The 27,065-nt window shown below is 41.4% G+C and overlaps 1 long non-coding RNA gene across 7 annotated transcripts in view; it reads left to right on the top strand.

Moving 5' to 3' along the window:
- Positions 1-27,065, top strand: part of LOC140687393 (uncharacterized) — a 365,887-nt gene that overhangs the window by 83,339 nt on the left and 255,483 nt on the right. For all 7 annotated transcript variants that reach the window (XR_012061653.1, XR_012061648.1, XR_012061649.1 and 4 more), the window contains exon 3: positions 813-972. This is a non-coding gene — a long non-coding RNA (uncharacterized lncRNA). The remainder of the gene's footprint in view (positions 1-812; positions 973-27,065) is intronic.

Here is a 27,065-nt window from a genome sequence, read left to right as displayed (position 1 = left end):
TTACAGAACAATGTCTAGTACCATCTGATTTAGTGAAAATAAAAATAAGTAGAAATATGAGTTCTCATGAAAATACTTGCAAAGATGCACACAACACTGTTAATGGTAAAAATAGGGGCAGGCAGGAGGTGGAGGAGAACTACTGTTTTTCATTTAACACACTGTGTGTCTTTCCTTACTGTTTAGTGATCTGTCATCTGTCTCTCTCTCTTTCTCTTTTTTTACTGTGAGCATGTATCACTTTCACAATGAAAGCAGCAAAGCAAAACAAAACAGAACAAAGCTGAAAGAAATGGTATTCTATTTATGTAGAATGGATTGCATGCATTCGTGCTTTGTCCTTTAGAACCAGGATTTTATCATTTTCTTGGTGACTTCGGGTTGTCAGTATAAATTTCATGTTATGTACTATGATGTAATATGAAGTTTTACGAGTACCTGGGGTTTGTTTTAATCAGATATGGTAAGACATGTGGACATGGAAATGACTGTCATAAAGGAAGACGTTTTTATACTTACAGCTCCTTAGAAACAGGACACATGGCATGTCTTGCCACATGGGGAAGAAACAGAAAACTTGGGAAAGAAACTTTATTGTAGTTTCCACTGGAAGGAATGAATGAGGCAGGGTTAACAGGCATAAGGTTGGCTAGTTTGAATAATTTCAGCAGACTCTGGGGCATAAGGGCTGTTCCTGGTTGCCTGGGGTGACTGGGGCAGGTGGAGAGTGGCCTGAATATGAGAACCTGATAAAGAAGGTGGTTGGGGTTTGAGCTCTGGGTTGATTATTAATTTTATTATTATTTTTATAGGAGAGGCATGTTCCCAAACGAATTGTTTTCTGCCTCTGGGAATCGGCTAGCCTTGGGAAGTACAGTCTCTCCAGAGTCAACAAGGCCCCAGGTGTCCAATCACCAGAAATACAGAAAATAGAAAAGTATAATTAATACATATGATGGAGTCTTCAGCAAGGTAGGTAGGACTGTTTCCTTAAGCTGCATCACGGTCTTGGAGTTCTTGCCCTCTGCTTGTCAGGATCCAGGGATCCTTTCTCTTGCTGTGTGTGAGCTTGCATCCACCCTGTTTTCTCTCTCTTTTATGTTTTTTAGACTTATATGTCAAATAAGAGTGAATAGGCTCTCACTGAGGACCTAAGGTGTCTGCTCTCCTATGAGCCTTCATTATGACATCCCTTGGGGGCTGTTGATTTGGGGGAGGAGACCACTCCCCATCACTGTAAGGATGGATTGTTTCTAAGGACATGGAATCTCATTAGAAGCCAAGGGACCCATCAGTGCAGGGGTTCATGCAGCATAGCTACTGCTGCGTCTCTCCATGCCAAGCCTGGAGGTCCTTGCCGTAGGCCAAGTGCATTCTCTCAACACCCAGTTCTTTAACACATAGGACCTGTATTGCTGCCCAGGGAAAACTTGCTGCAAACTATGCCCCAAATAGGAACTGTTTATGGCATTCAGGACCTTCCTGGTTCTTCAGCCAACCTCAGGAGCAACAGGGCTGCTCTTAAAGTCTCGGACTTACTGTAGTATGTCTGCATCCAGCTTCTCAGGATCCTGGAAAGCCCATGGACTGTTTTTTCCTTTCTTCCCTTGTCTTAGCTGTATACTGTATTCTTGAGGCCTTGGCCTCTAGATAAATATATTTGCTGCTCTATAGAGTGCCCATTTGTGCATGGTTTAGTGCTAAGAATGATGTGAAACACGCCAACGGATACAGCAGCATGATTCTGGTGGCTGCATAATTTGGGCAAATTATTTAACCTCCCTTTGCCTGTTTCTCCAATTATAAGATGGGAATAATAATAGGACCTAGTTTTTAGGGTACTGTGAAGGTTAAATGACTGAGTTTTTGCGAAGTCACTGCATTTGCTATTCCAGACAAACACAAGATACTCCATACGTGGAAGCTAGCTGTCAAGAAGTGAGTAAAGTAAGGAGTGAGTTTAGACTTGGCTGTGTAGAACCTCATATAGGATTTTGAGAATTTCCCCCACTGGAAAATAAATCCCTTAAGTGGGGCTTGTCCCTAGGAGGTTCATGTCAGGATTTCATGTTGGACCGAGCATGCATTTGAATCTCTGACTCTGCGATGAGCTGGGTCTGATGGCCCCATGCAGTTCTAGAGGAAGGCCCAAGCTTTGCTAATCTGTTCAGTGTGGATGAACAAACACAGCTAGCTGTTGATTCCTTGCTGAGATCAAATACATGAAGACCCTACATGTGAGGGAGCATTAGGCTGGAACACCCGCTCTGTGCCAGCCTTTGAAACCCTTCTTTCCTGACTCCTGGGTATCACAGTTGCCACTAATCTCCTTTTCATAATCTTAGTCTGCAGATTTATTACCTCCTGACTCCCCACAGCTCCAGTGGAATAGCTTTATTGCTTCCTAACTGCATGATGGGAAAGGAGAATTCACTATATATACTTTCTATAGCTAATTACAAATCCTTCCAGCACAGGGTATGCAAGGAGATTCTTAGCAGACTTACTCAGAATTGCCAAACCTTGGAAACAACACATACACCCATCAATGGGTGAATGGAGAAAAACAAATTGTGGTGTGTACATTCAATGGAATACAACTCAGCAATAAAAAGGGACATGCTGACACACACAGCCGTATGGATGGAGATTAAAAAAAATTTGTTAAATAAAAATAGCCAGGCAGGAAAGAGTGTGTACTGTGTGATTCCATTTATATGAAAACTTGTTATAGTGGCAGAAATCAGAACAGAAGTTGCATCTGATGGGGAGTGGTTTAAAGGCAAGGGCAACTGGAGAACGTTCTGGGGTGCAGAAAAAGTGCTATGTCCTGAGCTGGGTGATACTTACATGAATTAAACTGCAGGATTCATTAAGGTATGGTCTCAAGGTTTGTGCATGCTACTACCTGTAAATCATACCTCAATAAAGTGCTCTCAGCATATTAAAAACTTTTATAATGGGGAAAACATGTTATGAGGGACATAAAAATGTTTAAAATGCTTTATTGGATGAGAAGCCTCTAAGAGTGAGAATTCCTATAGAACGTGTCTGGCCGTGTTACTAACTAGGATTTATTTCAGGGACAGATTAGCCCAGGACCTTTCGTTCCTTTCTCTTCCTTGTTTGGCCACTGGTCTCCTGATGTCTCTGCTTTCTGGCACCTTAAGCAGAGCATTAGAGGAGAAATCAAAAGGGTGGAAATTTGCAATTAGAAGGCACTGGAGCATCCAGAAATGGACAGAGTTGTAGGTGGGTTTCCTAAGAGCAGAGTTGGAATTGGGGGTTCCTGAGGAAGTTATTTATTGAGGGAGAGGTCTCGGGGGAACCTGCGAAGAGTGAGGGAAGCTGGATGGGGCCGAGGGAGAAGCTGGGCAGAGATGTCCGCTGGGCTGGCGTCTCCCTGCAGCCTGATCCCGCGGAGGGCTCTGGAGCGTGAATGGCACCACAGGGTTGTGGCTAGAGGCTTGGGCTTCAGACCCTGTGTCTGTCAGCCACTAAGGGGCTGCCCCACGTGCACGTGTGCTCGCATGTGTGGCAGGCAACCTGTAGGCATTTCCTGGTGACTCAGGTCCCATCAGCTGAGGGTGCTTTTCCTCAGATGAGAGCAGCTGTGAGCTGTGAGCGGCCAACACTGACAGCAGCTGGGAGATGCGGACACCTAGTGGGTACAGGGGATCTGGGCACGGCACCGACAGCTCCCACGGCAGACACCCACCTGGTGCGGCAGGTGCTGGAGATAAACTGGCAGTGCCATTTCTGGTGATCACAAGGCAAAGGGGACCAGAGAACCCACACAGGAGGTCCACAGAGCCTCAGAGCACTGTGAGAAGATGCCATTGGCCAGGCACTTGCTTTGGAGAAAATGGGATATGCTGGCACCTGTTTGGAATTTGAAAAGTGACCTCTAAGAGGCAGGAAAGTTTTGCATTCCATGTACAGATGCCCAAAATACCCGGTACTTTTTCTTCACTGTATTTATCACAATTGCAATTAAATTCTAATTATTTCTGTGCTTATTTAATGTCATCTCCACAATACCGTAAAAGCCAGTAGGAGGCTCACGATATACAAGCACCTCTGAATATTGATGAAGGAATGTGTTTGGGAAGATGGAAGGAGGGTGTCTGTAGAGGTGGCATCTTAGATCAGTTGTTTTACTTACCTGGAATACCTTCTCTGTTGCCTGCACCAAACCAAGTCCGTTCTTTGGTGTCCAGTTCGTTACCCAGCTCTGCTAGGTATCTTCATCCCAACTCACTGTGCACCGTGCCATTTAACACTTTAGATTATGTGAAGCCTGGGAACCTTGCTTTTCAAGTGGTTTTATGCATTTGTCTACAATCTCACTCATTACAGAAGGGGTTTGGTTGGAGTTTCTTTGATGGTCAAGTTCATGTCTTGCTTTTGGTTTCTAGGATGCTTCTTTTCTTCTTCCATTCCTGCTACCTGTAAAGCACTTCCCCCAACAATCATCACCTACTAAATCCTTCAAGGACCTGTTCACGGGCCATTCCTTTACCGACCGACCCAGCTGGAAATCATCTTTCTTGCCTCTCAATTCTACACTCCGAGGACACTGACTTTTGTCTCATTGCTTAGTACTTATTCCTGTGTAGGTCATAGTTCCTCTACGGGCCTGTTGGCTCCTTTATAGCAAGATGACATGTTGAACATCTTAGTGCTGTATATACTGTAGATGCATTTTTATACTATTAACATAAATATACAGATATCAGACAATAAGTCAAAACTATAGGTCGACTTACAATAATAAGGGTAGAAATTGGACAGGAGGGAGGATGAATTCTTCCATTTTTTTTGAAGTGACTCAATATCAGTATTTAATCCTTGAAGAAGCAGGCAGAGGGAGAAGACAGATGGCAAAGGAGGAAGTACATCTGAGAGTCATCTTACTGCAGACTTACTGGGGTCAAGAGGGCCCCCGCACGGGATGGAGTGTAGCCTCTCTGTGAATTTCCTTGTCTGTTTTCGTATCTGGTGGGTGATATATGCCAAACTTGGGTGATAGAGACCCTCTCCTGGAATTTCACCAGTCCCGCATTTTAGGGCAGTCCTTCCCAGAACTGAGTCCTGTGGTCTGTGGTCAGCGAGGCCCAGCCTGTCTTACTGGGTTTGGCGCAGCTGCAGGTGATTGCACCTTCAGCTTCGAAACAAGGGTTTCTAGTGCCAGTAATTCATATTAAACAGAACCCATTTCATCTATAATGTGAGAGCACTTTCCTGATCACCCTTTCATCAAAACATATGTTTTTGACATGGCCTAGAACAGGATATGGAAATTTGGCCAATAATCAAATATGGGTTCAAAAGGAGATCCTTGATGGCTCCCTTTGAGCTGTGGGTGATCTCTAAAAATAGCACACTGATATGGAGCTTTTAAAATGCAACAAGTTGAGATTGCTGCTGAATTCTAGAAAGCAGTCATCTGATGTCATGAAGATGCTCCCTAGGTGAAGTGGGGCAAGGTGTGAGGGGTGGGCTTCTCTGTGGCGGTGAGCCCTGTTCTGCTGGATGTACGTCCCTCTCATAACCTCCCAGTGAGTTAGGAAGCCGGGTCACTTCCTTTAGTGTACAGTTCTAGAAACAGAGAGCATGTACCTTACCTTGAACCTGATTTATACAGGGAAAACTTAATGCTACAAATACTAACTAAATAACTGTGCTAACTTGATTATTCTGCTGGATCTAAAGATATACAGATGAAGCAAAGTGGTGAAGCAGAGAATTTATTACTAGAATTAAGGGATTAGAAGGGATTTGAGGAACTAGCTATTACAAAACCCTCATTATAATGATGGTGGGGTGGGAGTGGAGGGAAAAGAAAATTAATATTTATTATGTGATGCTTATACATGAGGCTTGTATATTGTGTTCTCCCAAAAACTCTGTGTCGGAGAAGGTGGGAAGGAATATATGAAAAAAAATTTTTTTAATTGATTATAGTGGAGAGATTGTACCTTGGAGTCATTTGAATTCTCAGAAAATTCTCGTAAGATAGATGATATACTTTCCATCTTAGAGAAGAAGAAAATGAAACTCAAGAGACATTAAATGGCATTGTGAGAAGTGGCTGAGCTGGGATTTGAACTGATCTGCCCATAAGTAAAACCCTTGCTCCTTCCTTATCCCCATATTTCAGATAAAGACATGAAAGTGCTGAGGATGACGTGTTTCAGACAAGCCTTCTGATCCATGGCTCAGTTGTCTTTCTCTTACTGCACACGGAACGTGCCCACAACAAGGGACTAGGAGGAAGCAGGCATCAGCAGACCAAGAGCACTGGCCCCCGGTTCAGTTCTTCTTCCCAGATTACATGCCCTCAATCAGCCGCTGTAATCCCAAACTTTCTCTTAGAACAAATTACAGAGACCAACAGACATCACTTCTTTTTAAGGTGTTTCCAAAGTTGCCGGTGAGGCTATTAGGAATATTTTTTGCTTTGCTTAACCCTCTGTTGATTGGTAGAATTTTAATCTGTTCTTTTCTAAAGGGTTTGTGTTACCAGAAATCTGTTTCCAGCCTCCCTCCCTGTGTCCCCCCTCCTTTCTCTTCCTCGTGTCTACTTTGGGTTCCTTGGGTTGGAGTTGGAATAATTTGCTCATTTTCTATTCAGAGCTGTTGAAAAAGAGGCAGTAATTATTCTTTAAAAAAACATCCACTGACTATTTGGAGGTACTTAGGGAATCTCCTTTCAGCTTTTATTAATACAAACCTTTTCCCTAAGAACTGGTTTTTCCGAATGGAGAAATCACGTGAGTCCAGACATGGTGTTACGTCTGGAGGGTGTGTAGAGCAGGAGTGGGTGCAGAGGCTTCTCCAGCTGTGTTTGAGCACAGTGGGACCCAAATGTGCTTGGATGGAACCTGCATGGTGGTGGTGATGAATGCTGAAAGTCTTCGTGGACCTATGTACGTCTCAGATGGTCCTCTGCTCAGCCCAAGGGAGAAGCAAATTAGGCCAATGGCAGCTGTTAGGGAACCAATACACTTATTTGCCGTGATCAAGCGTGTTAATCTGGATTCTTGTCTCTAATTACAAGATGATTTGATGAGTGGAATTAGCACTGGCCTGAGACTCAGCACACTTGGTGACTAAATGTTACCAGGGAGAGTCTCTTCATGGCTTTCATTTCTTCTTTCTCTGCGGTGAACTGAAGAATTGGAGTAACAATCTCCAAGTGCTCACCCAGGATGAACAACCTGTATTTTGGAGGAATGTCTAGGAGGGGCACAGTATTGCTTATCCTGGATAAGCACAAAAGGTTGTGTTGCTTCATGGATTGGTGGGGAAATGACTGATATTTTACTGGATAAAATTCACCAGAAGAAGACAACATGGTGTATTGAACCAAGAATCAGCTGGCCCAAGATTGAATCCTGGCTTTGCCGTTAACTCCCTGGGTGACTTTGGGTCTAAGTTTCCTCATTCCTTAAGTGACAGTTCAAATTCAGTGATCTCTTGAATGCCTGCTGTTGGTGCCTCTGTGTGCTAGTCATTGAGCTGAGGGTGGAAAGAATAGGAGATGATTCCTGACTCTGGAAGCACAATTTGTCTGGAAAGTAGTGAATAAGCCATTGTGATACTTAGATTAAGTGTTATCATAGAAGTGTGTTCACATGGATGGACTTGGAGGGTATGTTGCTAAGTGAAATAAGTCAGACAGAGAAAGACAAATACCGTCTGATATTACTTATATGTGGAATTTGAAAAATACAACAAACTAGTGAATGTAACAAAAAAGAAAGAGATTCACAGATATAGACAAAGAACTAGTGGTTACCAATGGGGAGAGTGATGGGAGAGGGGGCAAGATGGGGCGGGGGGTAAGGGATTAAGAAGTACAAAAAAATGAGCTACAAGGATATATTGTCCAGCACAGGGAACATAGCCACTGTTTTATAATAACTATACATGGAGTATAACCTTTAAAAATTGTGAATCACTATATTATACACCTATAAGTTATATAATATCGTATGTCAACTATACTTTAAAAAAAAAGGATATTCCAGGGGGAAGGGTATAGCTCAGTGGTAGAGTGCATGCTTAGCATGTATGAGGTCCTGGGTTCAATCCCAAGTACCTCCATTAAAAATAAATAGATAAATAAACCTCATTAGCTTCCCTCCAAAAAACAAACAAAAACAGAAAAAGAGAAAGCCTTAAAAAAAAAAGACTCAATGAGCAAGAAAAAAATAAAGGGATATTCAGATGCTACCCAAATGAGGAGTTAAGAATTTGTATGGGGTAGGAAAAAGGCCAGGGAAGACTACAGGGGTCAGATCTGGTCTAGTGCTTTCAGAGATGAGAGAATTAAAGGGAAGGACATTCCAGGCAGAGGGATGAGCAAAGACAGGGAACGACAAGGAAATCTGGGGCAGTAACACAGGATGAGGTAAGGAGGTAAGGGGAGAGAAGGGAAGCAAGAGAAAGAAGGAAAGCAAATTAATTAGGAACTCTTGCAAGCATCCAAGGCAGAGGAGGTGAGAGCCTGCACAAAAGCCTTAGCAGAGGAAATGAAGGAGCAGGCTGGAAGCTAGGAATGATCTTATAGGTGGAATCAGAATGGGCTGCATACATTAATGTGGGGCCCAGTGCAAAATAAAATTGAGGAGCTCCTTCTTAAAACACTGATTTCAAGACAGTGAGAACAGAGCAGTAAACCAGGTGAGGGCCCTGTGTGACTGCACAGATCTTGTGCCCCTGAAGCTGGCCTTGAGCAGAGGAGTGCTTACTTTATTTTCTTCTAGGTTTGTTGTCATCAAAGTTGAAAAGACTGTTTAAAATTTATAAGAGTATACATTTTGGGGAGAGGGTCCATTTTGCAGGTCATTTTATTCTGTCCACTTTGCCATTTGTTTCGATTTTTATTGTATGTAATCTTCTTTTGGGTGGTCACACCGTAAGTCCAAACAAGTGCCTCCAAGCCAGGCTGACTAGGATCTTCCACAGGTTTCCTGGAGGAAAGGTGTTCCTTAAGTCACACAGGAGAGCTGAAGTTTCTTATCTAGACGAAAAAGAAAGGAGAGAACAAGATAACGGAATAATTTTAAAATAGGGCCTTAGGATAGGGTGATGTAAAACTGAGGTTGTTTAATCTGGAGGAGATAGTAGAGAAGGACTTTAATATGGTATTTGTATTAGTCAGCGATGCCATAGCAATGCTGTGTGACAAACAAAACCATCCCCAAACTCAATGATATACTACAGCCGTTAATTCTCATGCTCATGGGTCTGCAGGGGAGCTGTGGTGTTTAGTTGGTCTGAAGTGGGCTCAGGTGAGTTACTCTACCACAGTGTTAGATCCAGGCTGGGAGTTGGGTTCAGATCTGCTCGATATGTATTTTTTTATGAAGGCTCAGGCTAAAGAGGCATGCCTACCTGGGGCATGATTTTCTCACAGCTGTCCCAGGAGTGTAGGAGCCCAAACCAAACTAGAAGCTTACCTAAGACCTCTGTTTGTGTCCTGTTAACATCCCATTGGTCAAGGCAAGTTATATGGCAAACCAAAGTCACTAGGGCAGGGAAGTAAACTTTTGCCACAGAGAAACAAGAAAGAGAGTGAATATTTGCTGAATAAGCCAAAGTCTCACAGGATTCAAGAATTTGAATTTTTTTTCCAACATAGGCTATTAAGGTTCATTGCTGGACAGTTACACTGAGGATAAGACTGAAAGAGCCGGGGCACGGAGAGTTTTGGTTAGTTATATGATACTTTCTTTTTTTTTTTTTTTTTTGTGGTGCTGAAAGCCTGTTGGTATTATTCACCAGCAAGTACTTGGAAAATATACAAACCTAAGATGCTAAGTTTACTGTATGTTAATTTTTTTTTCCTCATTTTCTTTTTTTTTTTTACATTTTTATTGATTCATAATCATTTTACAGTGTTGTGTCAAATTCCAGTGTTCAGTACAATTTTTCAGTCATACATGGACATATACACACTCATTGTCACATTTTTTTCTCTGTGATTTATCATAACATTTTGTGTATATTTCCCTGTGCTATACAGTGTAATCTTGTTTATCTGTTCTACAATTTTGAAATCCCAGTCTATCCCTTCCCACCCTCTACCCTGCCCCCCCCGGTAACCACAAGTCTGTATTCTCTGTCCATGAGTCCATTTCTGTCCTGTATTTATGCTTTGTTTTTGTTTGTTTGTTTGTTTCTGTTTTTTAGATTCCACATATGAGCGATCTCATATGGTATTTTTCTTTCTCTTTCTGGCTTACTTCACTTAGAATGACATTCTCTAGGAGCATCCATGTTGCTGCAAATGGCATTATGTTGTCGTTTTTTATGGCTGAGTAGTATTCCATTGTATAAATATACCACATCTTCTTTATCCAGTCACCTGTTGATGGACATTTAGGTTGTTTCCATGTTTTGGCTATTGTAAATAGTGCTGCTATGAACATTGGGGTGCAGGTGTCATCCTGAAGTAGATTTCCTTCTGGGTACAAGCCCAGGAGTGGGATTCCTGGGTCATATGGTAAGTCTATTCCTAGTCTTTTGAGGAATCTCCACACTGTTTTCCATAGTGGCTGCACCAAACTGCATTCCCACCAGCAGTGTAGGAGGGTTCCCCTTTCTCCACAGCCTCTCCAGCATTTGTCATTTTTGGAGTTTTGAATGACGGCCATTCTGACTGGTGTGAGGTGATACCTCATTGTAGTTTTGATTTGCATTTCTCTGATAATTAGTGATATTGAACATTTTTTCATGTGTTTTTTGATCGTTTGTATGTCTTCCTTGGCGAATTGCTTGTTTAGGTCTTCTGCCCATTTTTGGATTGGGTTGTTTATTTTTTTCTTATTGAGTCGTATGAGCTGCTTATATATTTTGGAGATCAAGCCTTTGTCGGTTTCACTTGCAAAAATTTTCTCCCATTCCGTAGGTTTTCTTCTTGTTTTATCTCTGGTTTCCTTTGCTCTGCAGAAGCTTGTAAGTTTCATTAGGTCCCATTTGTTTATTCTTGCTGATACTTTCTGACAGGAGTGATTGCTGTTTGGTAGAGGGTGGGGGTTTCTGAAGATCTTAAAGGTAGGTTCATTCTAACTTTAAAAAAGTAATAGTTAATAATAATTATTTTTAAATAGGTGTCAAAATAACCCCATAAAAAACAAAAAATGCACCCCAGAATGTAAAGGTGCAAAATCAAATGTTATTGATGATATAATTACAAGATATTTCATGACCATGAAACCAAAGCTATACATACTTTTAAACAGCTGATTCTGATTAACGAAACAGAAAAAAAAAACTTTCTAGATTTAATGATAAAGAGGTTGTGTGCCTGGACATGCCTGACTTAGTAATTCCCAGTGTTCTTCCCAGTTGTATGTCCTAGTTTGGTTACAGTTCACTATGGAAAATGGAAAATGGGAAATATGCATTCCTGTTTAGCTGTGGTAGAGAAACATTGGGTTTTACCTGAAAAACATCTGAGACTCACAGGAGGAATAAAGCTGTTTCCTAGTTGGCATTTCTTAATCGCCTATTGAGAGAAGCAAAGCATGATCTCTTGCAGTTGAGGCTCTAGAAGTTAGACAGGAAGGTTTGCTGTAATGTAGGGGAGTTGATTTGGAGGGTTTGGTAGCAGTGGAAAAAGTCAAAACAAAAGAATTAGTTCCATCGGAAATTGTTTCTTGGACCAGATCCGGTGGAGTGAGCCACGAGGAAGGACCAGGCAGCGGAAAGCTGGACCCTTTCCCCAGGAGCATCCATCTAAAGACTTGGATTCCCTCACTCCTCTGCTGCCTTTGGGTCCCATGTCACCATTTTCTTCAAATCCAGGCGAAGCTAGATGAAGTAATACAACCTGGCCTCATGTTTGTGATTACTTTGCCTGTGTCTTCAAGGCAGTGCTTTCCCCAGAGTGATGTGTTCCCCAAGGACTTCCCCAGTTCATCTTGCTTCTCAGCAGATGTTGGCAACGACTTTGACAGGTGTTTCAAAATACTCAAACAATTTACTCCCTGCCTGCTTTAGTTCCTGCTTGTGATGCGTGACGTACGGGCTGCGTGCACTTGTGTTGTCAGTGGTGAACCGTGTTAACTAACTCTTACCTGAAACAGTTAAATAGATGAGCTTTATATGGAAGATAAAGCTGTTTTCATGCGATCCTGATTTTTATTTTTTCTTGCCAAGGCCCCGCTTGTCATCTTTGAGGAAGCAGTAGGTGGAGCTACAGGCTTTTTATCACGAAAGAATTTTTTCAGGAGCTGCCCATTGCTGGAATAACCTGAACAAGCACACATTTCCAAAAATAACAGAGGCATTTCCAAGTATTCCAGAAATATATGCAAGACTGTTTAGTCATTCATAATCACCGCTTTGCAAGGACTAGAGAGATTCTGTAGAAAATATTTCAGAAGCAGAAAGAAAGATTCATAGAATTCCTTGTATTTTTAGAAAAGAGATTCTTTAAAAAAAATGAATTCGAGAGTGAGGGAGAGGCGCTTATTCTGTTCAATCATGTACCATTATTTTTTTTCCAGGTGGAGAAAAGGGCCCAGAGGGGTAACCGGGGGTGGAAAACAGCCTTTTCCATTTGCGTCAGAACTCCAGGTTGCTCTTCACTCCCCACTCCATGAACTTTTTTGAGGCTCTAAACTGTGGTTTCAATTTTCTCTGAATTACGGAGGGGTGGCCTAGGTTAAGTGATTCTGAGAGGCCAGAAGGCACTTGTAACAGGTCACCCTCAAGGGCCATTCCCTTCGTTGGGTGCCCTCATGTTCTTGACTGTTTCCTTGAGATAGGATTGAAAAAAAGGCTTTTCACCGCTGTGAAAAAGGTAGATTTCTTTTCACGTAAAAATCACAAGTTCTGAGAAATGCTCTAATGTTTTTATTTATGTGTGTGTGTATATATATATAAATATATATATAATGTGTGTATACATATATATATGTATATATATACACACACACACAAGATAAAATATGTATGTATGTAGCTTATATAGTATTGGTTCCCTCTCTCTCTCTCTCTTTCTCTCTCTCTGTATATATATACACGTATATATATATGTATATATGAGTTTTGGGAATATCATGCTGAGAATCTGATGAAAGTAATGGATTGTAACCCCAGAAATACAAACACACATAAACAAGCTTTCACATATAATTTATATAAATACATATATACATATAAATATATATACTTATGTATATGGAGATGAGAGAGATTTATTTTAAGGAATTGGCTCATGTGACTGTGGGGTTTGGCAAGTCCAGGATTCACAGGGCAGGCGAGCTGGCTGGAAACCCTGGCATGGTTTCTGTGTTACAGTCTTGGGGCAGAATTCCTTCTCTGGGAAACCTCGGTCTCTTCTCTCAAGGTCCTCAATTGATGGCATGAGACCCACCCCCATTATGGAGGGTAACCTGCTTTACTTAAGGTCTACTGATGGTAAATGTTAGTTACAGCTACAAAACACCTAGACTGGTGTTTGACCGAACAGTTGTGCACCGTGGCCTGGCCATGTTGATAGAGAAAATTAGCTATTCCAGGTCTGATTGCTGTGATTGGGTCTCCGAGGAGCTTCACAAAGAAATGATGAAAATTACCTTCAGCTCGCGATTGCTCTGGGTGTTGTGTGAAGAGAAGGCTGTGTGAAGGATGATTGTGAGGGAAGTGTGAAGCTCTCGGTCCAGACTGCCTGCCTCACCCTCCCCCAGTGACAGTGAATTATGACACAAAATAGTGATGAGACAAAAAACGGAGACATTGCTAGGGATTGATGGATCAACGGTTGCAAACACCAGGCTGTCCTGCTTTCAGGGCTCTTCCTGATGCTGCTGCGGACAATGACTGGTAACTGGGGGAAGTGGAGGCATCATGTCTTATGACAGCAGGCACTCTGGGACAGACTTCGCAATGCAGAAGCCAGCTGCTTCCTTTACGTTGTGCTCCTCACAACAGACACAGCAAACCTCTGATCTATAGACGAGGAAAAAGGCTCATGGATTTGCCAATGGTTGAGCAGCTACCATATACTGGGCAGTGCTCTGGGTGCTAGGAGTATCCATGAGTGTGACTAATACACACAAATTTGCTCATGCTTCTAATGTTCTAATGGGGATGACAGAAAATAAAATGAGTAAATAGACAAATAAAAAGTGAAAGTTGTGGTTAAATGATGGGAAGGAGACTAATAAGTGGACTGAGATAGCATTTACTGGGGAAATGGTGGGAAAGATACTTCAGGTGTTTTATAAGGGAGCCTCCTATGGGGCAGGGAACTGGGGACGATGTATAATCTGAGACTTAAATAAACCTAGTGGATTGGCTAAACCCTCCACTGATAAGTCAGGGGTGCAGCTGGGATGCATACCTAGGTTTTTTGACTCCAATCTGTTAATCTTTATCCTAGCGTAGAAATTGTGTCAGCCAAAAAAGGTCTGGTATTCCTTCTCAAAACTGAGGGAGAATTGTGAATGTGTGCTCCGGGGCAGGTATACACGTGCAAATGAATATATATTTCTGAGTCCCCAAGAGGAGTTGCTAGGTTATCTTAAGCAACCTAGACTGTTTCCATCACTCCTGTTAGGCAGTTCTTCCTCTCTGTGGCTTGATTTTTTCATGCTGCACCCGAAGTCTTCGTTTCGCTCTGTCCCCAGTTCACGTGGACAGACACGCTGGCTGCTGCCTTTTTGTGTAAGAGATGCTTGTCCTGCTCTCACTTGGATCAATGTATTGTGTGTCTTTAATTAGCTTATCCTTCTGGGATCTTATGCTCGGATTATTTCAAATTATCTTATAGGCTCTACATAAATTGTGTGAATTGTCCTTGGGACAAGCCCAGAGGGTGCCGTTCACATGCAGGCGTCACAGATTGATATGATCACAATGACAGTATATTGGCAGGTGGTAAGAGTCCGGAGGGTCTAGGGGATGTTCTCTGTACTTTGCACAAAGCAGCCTTACCAGCTAGAGGTGGCTGCACGTCTACCTGTCTTATCAATCTTCTTTCTTTCCAATCCAAAGACACTAAAGAAGACAAAAAGTGAGTTTATGCATCTTTTTTCTCCCCTTGGCACTTTGAAGGTACAGGGAGCATATCTTACAGAGGGGCATTGTCCATTTTCCTTCTTTTTGCTGCTCATGACACTAGGTTTTTGTTTGGTGTCCAGTAATGGCCTGAAATTATTTGTGAAATACGGTTTATGGTGGTTTAGTGTTTATTTGTGTTACCCATTCCAGGCAATACGTTTACTTTTATTAATGGTAATACAAACAGATGACATTTGGAAAGTATTCTCATCTGAGGGAGAGAGCAATACCTTAAACCATAAGAGGGATGTCAGGTCAGGGAGTCAGCACTGGGGAGAGGAGATACTGGACAGGTGGTGCTGTAGGTGCTTCTCAAAAATTCAACCTTTGTGTAGAGTTGAGTGAGCCAGGGACTTTCCAGTTCTTTGTTTGATAGGTCAGTGTCTTTACTGGAGGGAGTTCATTGTATTTTATTTACTCTCTGAAGCTCAAATAGAAGATTTTAACTGAGGATATAATTTTAATCTGAGGGCAGGATTATAAGAGGGTTTTGATTCCTGGGAATGTGGCTTGGTCAAATCACAGCTGTACCACTTGTTTCTTGGCTCTGGTCATTATTAACCTCCTCAAACCTCAGTTTCTTTAGCTATAAAAATGCGAATAATCATAATTCTTATCTCAGAAGATTGTTGTGAGGATTAAATTACATAATTCACATAAAGCATTTAGCACACTACCTGGTACTTAATAAATACTCCTTATTAAGGTTATGTATTTCCATAATGGTTGAAGTTTTTGAAACGTTTGTATTATTTTTATAATCCTAAGAATGAAGACTAGAAAATCAAAAAAGTAAAGTCTAGATTTTTTAAATTTTTTTTTTATATTTTTTATTCTAGAAGAGAGTATCTTGCATCTTGAAGTGTTCTTCATATTAAGGAGGAAATAACTCTGAACAATTACTTGAAACATTAAAGGCAGTAAGACTAAAACGAAGAGTTAAGTTGTTATGTCCTACAAATCGAATAGAGTAGTTTTATAACTTTGGTTAAGTTACACTAGGAGCCAGCTTTTCTTTTTTTGTGAAAACTTTAAATGAACTAATGGATTTTCTTCTGATCTGATGGAATTTGAAAATGTGAAGCTTAAAGTATATTTAGGGAACCATGAATTGTCTCATTTATTTAGAGCAAAATGCTCGTTGGAGGAGGACTTGCAGATAAAGCTGGAGAGAGAAGTTGAGCTGCAAGGGCTTTGCTTGCGTAAATGGAAAGGTGTTGGACTCTCGCTGAGCCCGTGGAAAGCCAGCAAAGGTTTTGGAGGAGGGTGATTCAACCAGAGTGCGGAGGTGCCTGCTTTCGCTCCATGTATAAGTTGAGTTGGATGAGGCGGTATCAAAGCAGGGGACGGCGGCAATGGGTTAGGCAAGAGGGAAGCAGAGTTTGAGTGAGGAGACTCTGAGAAGTTAAGAATTGACATGAACGCTTGGGAGAACTTTGGATGGGGGTCAAAGGAGAGGGAAGGATGGACTTTGCTGCCATTAACAGAAAGTGAATTCTGGCCAGTCTGGGATGGGCTTTGGAGACACTGTTCAGTATAGGTATTTAATAGCTTTTTTCTCTCTGAACATCTGTTGCATGAGTCTCTACCTTTCAGTTTTCATTTACTTTCTAGATTTTAAGTGTTTCAGAAAACATGTTTCTGATAACTTCAAGTCATCCATGTTTCTGGGTACACATCCATCGTGTCTATACTGAACGACTAATTATTTAAAATCTTTACTTATTTGATGGCTTCCAAATCTGAGGGAGTGATCCGACCTTCCAGTTTCACCTCATTCTTGTTTCTGAGACTGACAATAGATTGGCATTTTGATTATTTTCCATTAAGCTTGTCATTTCAAATGGTATACCGTATTTAACATTACCTTTCACATACAGTTGGTGATCATTAAATGACTGGTTGAAGTGGTCATTTTTGTTTGGATGAATTGGCTTGATTTTATAATACATGTCTTATAATGGCTGACACATTACTGGGTTTAATCACTTAAAATAATTTCATCTAGTAGAAACTTGAGTTTATTCCTGAGTCTTTGTGACAAGTTAGCAACTTGAATTTTCTTTTTCGTTTTTTAAAGTGGGCACATGTGGTCGATGTCACTCGGGCTTGCTAACATCTGGTTCTCCTTTCTTCCCTGGGCTGGGCATGCAGTAGACTAGGTTCCCAGTCCCTTGCAGTTAGGCAGGGCCAGGTGACTTGTTCTGGCCAACAAAATATGAGGGTAAGTGAAGTGTATCACTTTCAGTCCGTCTGCAATTCTCCTGTTTCTCTTTTCCTCTGTCTTTCTGATCATGGATACACCTTCATGTTAATGATGACTTTCCCTCATAAATCAAAGCAGAAGGGATGGCTGAGGTACCGCATGGAAGATGATTGCCCTGGAGGGTCACCTGGACTTGAAGTTTATTTTGTTTGAGTGATAAGCTTTTTGGTGTGAACAGCCGCTGAGATTTTTTTGTTTGTTTGTTTTGTTACTGCGGCATAACTTATCTTATCTCAACTATTACAATTAAAAACTAATGGTGTGCCCGATGGACTTCTAGGCAATGGGGAACCACCTAGGAATTAGGAGGTTGTTGAGCAGCAAGCGGTGGTCGTATAAGTACAATCTCCAATCTCCAGGAGCTTTACCTCCCCCAGGAGAAATAAAATAAATACTGTAACTAAAAAGAAATATGGAAGAATGAGATAAAATACACAGGACTAACCCTAGCAGCCTAGAGGTCTAGCTACCCGTTGGGGATATGTGTTTGTAAGTGCTTATTTAACACGAGGGTGAAGCAGTTAAGGTAATATTTTTAAAGATACTTGAGTCAGGTTTTCTAGAAGGGTTTCCTGAAAAAAAATCTGCCCCAAGTTGAGGGGAAGAGACAGAACTTAAAGAAAATAATTTCATGTAATAGTTTTAAGGAAGTAGAAGACAAAGAAATATGGACTATCTTTTTATATAAAGAAGTTAAGGCAAAAATCATGCAATTTTAATATAAAATGAACAAACATAATTGGAGTAAGGGAAGAAATAAGGGTAGAAAAATTGTCTAGCAGGGGTAAGGGAGATGAACAGCTTCCCTGGTGGCCAAGGCAAAGAGAGAAACACCATCAGTCCTCAGCAATGACAGTGTCCGCAATATAAGAAACAAGCCAGTTGTTCGGAGAAGCAGAGACCATGAGGTCTGATGGAAATTCCTAACATGCGTCTGCAAAATTAAGGGAGTGTGATTTAGGGACTGTACATAGGTAGAACAAAATCTTGGCAGTACAAGCCAGCTAGAGGAGGCTGAGAGCTACCACTCTAAACAAAAATAAAACATAAAAGCTGAGAAATCATCTACTTGCTGTATTCTTTAACCTAAAAATCATCCTGCGAGGGAACCCATGATTTAATATTTTAAATATGTCAAGAAAATACAAGAACATTTGGGGCAGGTAGTTTCCAGATACTGCGTTGGGCCTGTGTGGTGTTTTATTTGGGAAAAGGTGTTTGCGTTTTATTGCTGTTTCACTGTGTCTTTGCATGAATATATTGAGTAACTTTTGGTAACTCTGAAAGTGTTCCATTGCAATACCTGATATGTTTGCTTTAAAACTCCTCTCCAACCTTAAGAAAGATATGCCAGTTGTAATCAAAGTATTTATCGTTAAGGATTAATAGACAGCAATGTTAGATGCTCTCAAAGGATCGACAGTTTACTGAGATGGTGAGATAATTTTATAGTTGGACCAAATAACCAGAGAGCTCTTTTATAGCTACTTAAATAAGTTAATATTGATTTTATGATGCTTTTTCTATTATTTTATAAGGGAAAGTAGTGAGAATATGAGGTGTTGGAGTCTGTTGCCCACTTTTATGAACTGGCCTGCTTGCTTTTTTTATTAACTGTTTCCTGCTTTCCAAGGCAACTGGACAGACTGTTCATGGGCTGAGCACTAGGTCAGGAAACAAGTTTTCTTTTTCTTTTTTGGAAAAAAAAAAAGAGACAGAAATAAATTTAATGGACTTGGGACCCTAGCATCAATTTCTACATAATTTTGTCCTGAACTTGGATTATTTTACTTATCTGTTAACAGAGCCAAATCTCTTGTTGCAATGCTAATTGGGGTCTCCCAGGTGAGCCTCAAAACAATTCTAGAAAGCCGTTTTTTCCGCCTGTATTATACCCAGAACATTCTCAGTTATGTTCTCTGCATGTTGCCCCAGCGTGTAACCCACAAAAAACTGTGACTGTGGCCCAGGTTACTGTGGCTGTGTAATTTTCCTTTTATGCATATCCTTGTGGGTCACTATGACCTGATTTAGCCATTGGCTTAACTATCCTAACTTCTGTAATTTTCTTAAGAGACTCCTTTAAAAAATATACTTCTGTTTTAGTTATACATCTCCTGCAATCAGGTTCCAATCCCTTGAAAATATGAGCCAATTGGCACCATTATGTGCTTAGATTTGTAGGTCCCAGATATTCAATTTCCTCCAGATTTTAAGATCTCAAGCCATGGTATCAGTTAATCTATATTTATACTACATCCTCTAACATGATTTCCCGCAAATGGTCTTGGCCTGGCAGATCTCCGTGCGAGCTGGGGGCAGGCCTCTGAGATGGAGGGTAAGTGACCTGGCCTGAAATTCACTGAATGTGGATGCATTGAGCTTCAGTGAAGCTAGATGCACCCAGACTGCTTTGCTGTCTAACATCAGGCCTTCCCAAAACATTTTTCCTTTTTCATTTATAAAGTGCTTAAAAAAAAAATCAGGTCTGGTGGGAAATTTTAGCTAAAGAATTTTTATTTTTAGGCTCTGTGTTCAACATGTCTTTTTTGGCAAAGCAAATAAAATTTCATCAGACAGGAGGGCACAGGGTTTACCCTTAGATGTACAGTGATTGCATTTCCAAATGTAAGGCTGATGCCCTGTGGGGGTTATTTCAGACTGAGGGAGTGGACTAGAGCATCTTGGTCTGAAATCAATAGGCCCGCCCTCCCCAAACCTCCCTTTGTGAGACTCAGCCCAAGAAGAGGCCCATGTGCTCCAACTTTGAAAGCTAGAAATCAAGCTAACAAACCATTACAAATGAACATAATTTAGCTTCCTATCTTGACAGATGTATCTTCATCTTTATCTGGAAGGCAAGGTTTAAATTTAGACTTATTAAAATCCTTGGATTCTCTGTTAAATTGTGCTGGCTGAGGACAGCTGACCTCAGCTCTGGGCCTTCAGCATGCAGCCTTCAGCCCTTTCTTTCCCACCTTGAGCTCCTGCACCAGTAGAGGCCTCTCACATGCAAGCCGGTGTGTATGCCACATACACCAGCTGTCCTCTGGCCACCTCTTGGACCCAGAGGAGCATGTATTAAGTCGCACATGCTGCCTGCAGGAGGGTGGGCTTGGCCAGTGAAGGCCCTGGAAGGGGGTCGGGAGATTCTCAGGGCTTGGGGACTGGGGTGCAGTCTAGAAGGAGGGGTGTCAGATTGCTAGGGCTGCTCTAACAGAGGACCCCACACTGGGTGGCTTAAACCACAGACATATATTATCTCACAGTTCTTGAGGCTGAAGGTCTAAGATTTAGGTGTCAGCAAGGGCTGCTTGTTTCTGAAGGCTGTGAGAGAAACTGTTGCATCCTCTCCCCCAGCTCCTAGCCTTTGCAGGTTTGCTGGGAATCTTTGGCAATTCTTAGTTTGTAGATGTGTTACCTTGACCTCTGCCTTCATCTTCAAAATCCATTCTCCCTGTGTTCATGTCTGTGTCCAAATACCCACTTTTTACAAGAACACCAGTCATGTTTGCTTAGGGCCCATCCTAATGACCTCATCCCAACTTGATCACATCAGCAGAGACCTATTTCCAAATAAGATTGAGTGCTGGGGTGCTGGGGTGCTGGAGATAAAGACTTCAACAGACAGATTTTCAGAGGACACTTTTCAACCTATAACAGGATAAGTGTGGGCTCCCCATGAGCACATCCCCTTGGCCTCGTGGATTCTGTCCTATTGAGAAGATTTCACTGGACAAGATCCAGAGTGGGACCCTCTAAAACCTGGGGTCTGGGGTAGGGACCCCTCTAAGGGGAGTGCCGGGCATACATTCTTTTCTTGTCACCAATATCTGCAGTCTTTGACATGGGAGCGCCAACAGTTTAAAAAGCAGTAGAAGAGGCATGAACTTTAACTTTCTCTGAATTACCCCAATTGACCAAATTAATGAAGGCTCTTCCCTTGCCTCTGAATAGTCCTTCCCATCTAGTCCACCCTATCAGTTCATGCCTTGTTCACCCCTGATTCCCATGACAACTTCTCACTCAGGTCATTTTATAGATTATGAGTGTCTGCTTTTTTCTACCCCAAAGTGTTGGTCCTTAGCACAGTGTCAGAGTTTGGCAAGTCTTCAGTAAAAATACGTCGATTCTCCAGGCCTCTGACCTTTGTTGATTGAACACTTAATGCATTAGCTTTGATTCTGGACAGTATGTTTCTAGTTTTGAGGACAGTCAGGCCTTCGATGCTGTGTATGTGGGTTATTTCTGAGCCCGCATTTTAAAAATAATCCATGGCGGGAAGGAGGGGTATTCAATTCTGTGACTAAAAACAATCTCCTGGGAGCCAAAGAGACACACAGATAATGTTTATTCTCCCTGCTAAAAATAGGTGGGCTGGTATTTTTAGTCATTCCCCAAAATATGGTGTCTGGACTCAAATTCAGCTGTGGGTGTCCGTCTTTATGGGATCGAATGAGCCTGGTCATGTGGGGAGGAGCCGCTAGGGTGAGATGTTAGGAAAAAAAACGTTTCTAGGAGAGAAGCTGGTCCTTGCTACCAATTTAAGGTTTCCAGCTAATGAGGGTGTAGTTTAATTTCAAACATTTTTAGAGTTAAAAAAAACAAAAACAAAAACAAAAACAAAGCAACCTCAAGGAATTATCGAGAGCATAAAGACCAGCAGTTGTTACATCCCAGGCTGTAAAAATGAGCTACTTCTTTCCTTCAGATGAAGGCAAAAAGTGGTCTGGAATCACAACAAAATTAATTTGTTTGCTCGGGTGTAAATTTAAAACGACTTACCTGATTTTTTTTTCTTCTGTAATTTGCCAGAGTTAATTCAGTCCCAATGGATTTGCTTTTTACCACCTTACTATAAAATCTGATTCAGTTTCATACAGTTTTTTTCCTCCACTAATCCCCCAACTGAATGTATGCGTTAAGAAAACATCAGGGCGATAGCACGTGTTTTTGTCATGTTTCTTGACTTTCTGGGACCCCAGGTGTGGGAGAGGGAAGGGGGTTTTTCATGGGCACTTAAATAGTTTAAGAAATTTTTCCAGATCAACATGGTGATTCCCTCCTTCTTCTGTACAAGCCAGTTTTGAGGGACTGTTTTTTTCCCAGGCCTTACACCTACCGAATTACCACTGGGGTTGAGATCAATGGTGAGGTTTGGAAGGGAGTGGAAAGAACTACACTTAGTGAAAAGGTGCTGAAGATTGGATGCGTCAAACTTAAACATCAAAACAGAATATTCTTGTGCTGTATGACAAAGCCATCTTCCTTGTGTCACCAGCCTAAGACCAGGAATAGAAAGGCCGGGGGTTGCCTCCAAATCATAGGCTGTGTGTGGGATTCAGATTAAACCCATCCCACAGCAGGGGCATTCAGAAGACATTTAATGTGACATTGAAAGTAGCAGAATGAGCAGCGTGGATGCCACTCAGTGTCCAGCACGCACACTGTCCTGGTTGTGCGAGGGTGGGTGCGAGGGCAAGGGGGCGTTCTCGCTGTGTGTATGAGGATGGAGCAACGCATCTCTGTGTGTTATCTGGAGCCCACTTGAAGATTCACGTTGTGACTGTGGGTGAGATCAATATCACACTATATTCCTTGTGTAGAAATTAGAAAATCAAACCCTTGTTTACAAAATCATGCCATCTCTTCATATGTTATAGTTTGGTAACACTGGGACAGGGGGAATCTATGCCCAAAGGACCATGTGACTGAAAACAAAAAGAAAGAAATGCTGTATAGGGCATGACCTCTAAATGCCATGTCATCTCCCAAGCAGATGAGACTTTTAAAGATTTTTTAAAATGATTTTTAAAGGCCTTTTACTTCATTCTCAGTTACTTCCTTGTCTGTAGTGAACCACTTCCGATCTCTCATGATGGAAATTATGAGCATGTTGAGGGGTCGTTGTATTGTATTTTCCAGACTAATTTTTTAAAAACGCACACTCTTCATGTTATAACCATTCTTAGATTATTGACCAAATTTTTGGAGCCATCATTTTCTTTTCAAACTCCATGCACAATTTCTTTTCTTTTTGATTTCGTGGAGCTAAGCGTCTCAGAATCACCCACTCTAGTGTCAAGATGGGGACCCTGAAGGCAGGTCACACAGGAAGTTAGTGGCAAACGTGAGAACCCACATGTACAGACATTTTTCAAGCTTCACTGGGGACCCCAACAAGGCCTTATCTATCTAGCAATTTTCTATCGCTTGTAATTAAAATCTAAAGAGCTGAGATTTCTCTCTGTTTGATATTCTCCACCCAATTTTCTGCGAGGAGCTTGCGGATTTTTGTGGACTCCTGGGGCTTGTCTGGCTACCTCCCCGGGCAGACCTGGACACAGCCCTGTGTGTGTCTGTCGCACTCAGCAGGGCAGCACATGGCAGGGTCCTGCTGTGATTTCACAGTCCTGCCTTTCTTCTCGGGCATCCAGGCTGGGATATATATATACCATTACCACATCGTTCACAGCTTCCTGTCAGCAGGCCAAGAATCACATCACCGTATCCCACACTCACATTAGCACGAATAATTTAAATCAACATTTCTGTTGGGCTGCGTTGGGGGATACTGTTGTTTGGGAAGTCGGGTGCATCTCCAGGGCCGGCTGACAGTGGTAGGTTTTTCTTACTCTTGGTGGGCTCAAGTGCTTGTCTAAATACAGCCCCTTAACACTGCCTTGTTGTCTCGACCCAGCAGGCAGCGATTTTGGCTCACTACATCACAGCCTCTCATGTCAACAAAGCCTTGTCTCTGCAGTTTTCCTGGTGTTAGCCCGAGGGGTGTCTGTGAGTGTGTTTGGTAGGAAAGTTTTCCTCCCTGATGGAAGAAAGGGAGAACAGAAATAAGCCACAGAGTTCTCTAGAAATGCCCAGGACTCATTCAGATTTCACTGTGAGGTTACATGCTCTTCTTCCTCCCAGAATCTCCTGAGACCTTATGTTGGCGTATCCTGATGTAGCCCAGACATGTGCAAGAACCTCTAACTCGGACGACTAGCTCGAATGCAATCCAAATCTAAATACTCTTCTAGTCTCCTTGGCGCCTTTCAATAAGAACAACAATGCGCGCACACAGAGCTTCTCTCCTCTCCTGGTGCTTCCATCCTTACATTCTTTCAGATTTGGGATGTGACTTTTGAAAAAGACAATGCCAAGTGCAATGATAGGCATATTACTAATGGATATGCAAGACAAAGAATGAACACCTTGGGGAAACTTACAGGGTAGACTAGAATAAAGACAGACTTGATGTTAGAAAATTGCTTTCTGAAGATGCAGATAGAATGAATGATCATCAGACATTCCATTGACTGGCATGCTATGCTTCCTGCCCATATACAGCTATGAGTATTTAGGTCATTGCACAGGCTATTGGTCCCAAATCTTCAGTCCTCGGTAGTAATATTCATTTACATGGTATCCTTGCCATGGTCTCATGGTGGGCAGAGTAGGTTCCCCAGTGCCTTGATTTTACACTTGGCCATTTTGCTTGTTTGGTCAATGGGATGTTAACTAATGTGAGGTTTAAGATGAAATTGGGCTGATGGCCTTCCTTTTGCACTTTCGCCAAAGAACATCCCTACCTCCCAGTCCCAGTCTTTTTTTTCCCAAGAGGGTGAGAAATATGGAGTAGACCTAAAACAAGCTTTGACCTGAAGCCAAATGCAGCTGAGTGAACCCAAGCTCAACCCAAGCCAACCTGCAGAGACACATGGGTAAGAAATAAATGCCTGTTATGTGCCACTGAGATTTTTGTGTTTCTTTGTTATGCAGCAACAGCTGACTTTTATATAAGAGGACTATGATTCTACCATTATTATTAACTTCATTTTATAACAACCCAGGTTGCCTGCTTCCTTACTGCTATTCAAATGGTTCCAACTTTGGTCAGCAAGTACCTTTTCAAATTGTCTCTTGAGTCTTTTTGATATTGCTTTGATAGTCTTTGTGCTTTCTTGCTTTCTGGAATGATCTGCTTTCCCTTAAGCAGAGGATTCTGAACACTAAGGGAAAATACCTCCCTAAAAGCAGAGAACACACTGAGTTTCCGAAACAACAAACCCGAATTGAAACTCCAGGCTGCCCCAGTGCATGCTCCCATCTCTTCATTATATTTGAACAAATTGCATGTTCAAGAAGATACGAATCCATCTGGGGAGGAGTCATCAACAAAGCATAGCTCTGTGACATGCATATAACATCAACTCTGTGCATAAACTGTCAGTACAAGAGGAGGCAGTGAACACTCAGCACAAACAAATCCTGGTTGAATGCTCCTTGCCTCCGAGATGTCTTCTCCCGCTGGCCAAGTCATATGATTCTTTTTTGCATTTCCACGTCCTCCAGGGTACATCTTTCCTGACTCATCACATGGTTCCAAGTTTTGAATTTATTTGCTCATTACCTCACCAGACTCTAAGATCCTGGAAGGCTGGGGTTGTGATTTTTACTTCTGCTCCTTAGTAAATAACACAGTACTTGGAGCATGTCAGGCACAGATAAAAATTTGAGTAAAAAACTGCAATTGACACCTGTTTAGACAGTAAAAAACAAGTCATAGAATTTTTTACTCTTTGACTGCATTCCCCTCCCAAAAGTGAATTGTTGAGTTAAGGAAATTCTGTAGGTCAAGGCTGTCTAATAGAAATACAATGCAAGTCACACATGTAATTTAAAATTTTGTAGTAGCCACATTTTAAAAAAGTAAAAAGAAATTGGTAAAATTAATTTCAACTATATATTTTATTTAATTTAGTATGTCCCAAATACTATCATTTCAAAAATATTAATAAGATTTTTTACATCTCCTTGTCACACTAAATCTATGGAATTGGTGAGATTTTCCTACTTAGAGTACATTTCAATTTGGGCCCTAAATTTATATCAGAAATATGTGATCTGTGCTTTGAGTTTATAAAACTTATGGTTGAAAAGTAGATTCACATACCAAGTTATTCTAAATATAATAAAAAGTTTTCCAAGAATTGAGTTGATCATGAGTTTTAAAATTTTCATTTAAATAAATTAAAATAAAAATGAAAAACTCAGTTTCTCAATCATACCAGTCATATTTCAAGGCTTAATATCTCCATGTTGTGTTGGATAGTGCATTTTGAGGTAATGTGGATCCCAAGTCATGAGGTTTGTGGACAAAGATGAGTCTTTGCCATAGAATTAGTCAACCAGTTTTTTTTCTTTGTGTGTTAGTTTTTTGTTATTAGTTTCTGTTTATTAATGTTGCTGTATTCAGGGAATCAGATTAATCCTATTTGTCCATTAAACTGCAGACATAGTTCATGCATAAAGAAAAGCTTTTTTTTCCCTGGGAAAAATGGGTGAGATTCTTGATTTTGCTCATGGGGGTGAATTTAGTCACTTTGCCTGCTGCAAGTGATACACATTTTTTTTTTTAAGCTGTCCTGTGGGGACCTGAGTGTTTTTTCAGCTTGCAGCTGCACTATTGTTAGGTCAACAATTAGCCTAGTCTTCTGAGTTGCATAACAAATATACCAGCTCCCAGGAAGCAAATGGTGCCAGGACAAACTTAATGCCAATTTAGGTAGAATCTCTTTTAATGTATCCTTTTGTGTACTTGTGATAAGAGAGGGCTGTAAAATAATGTAGCACACTTAAATATCATATTTTTTCAAAAGCATTTTTAAAGATGAGGATAAGGGAATTGGAATTCTTCTGTTTCATGTTTACTGAG

The sequence above is a fragment of the Vicugna pacos genome, chromosome 19, assembly GCF_048564905.1.
Source record: "Vicugna pacos chromosome 19, VicPac4, whole genome shotgun sequence".
NCBI lineage: Eukaryota > Metazoa > Chordata > Mammalia > Artiodactyla > Camelidae > Vicugna > Vicugna pacos.
The sequence above is the reverse complement of the archived record's forward strand: the minus strand, read 5'-3'. Positions and strand labels throughout refer to the sequence as shown.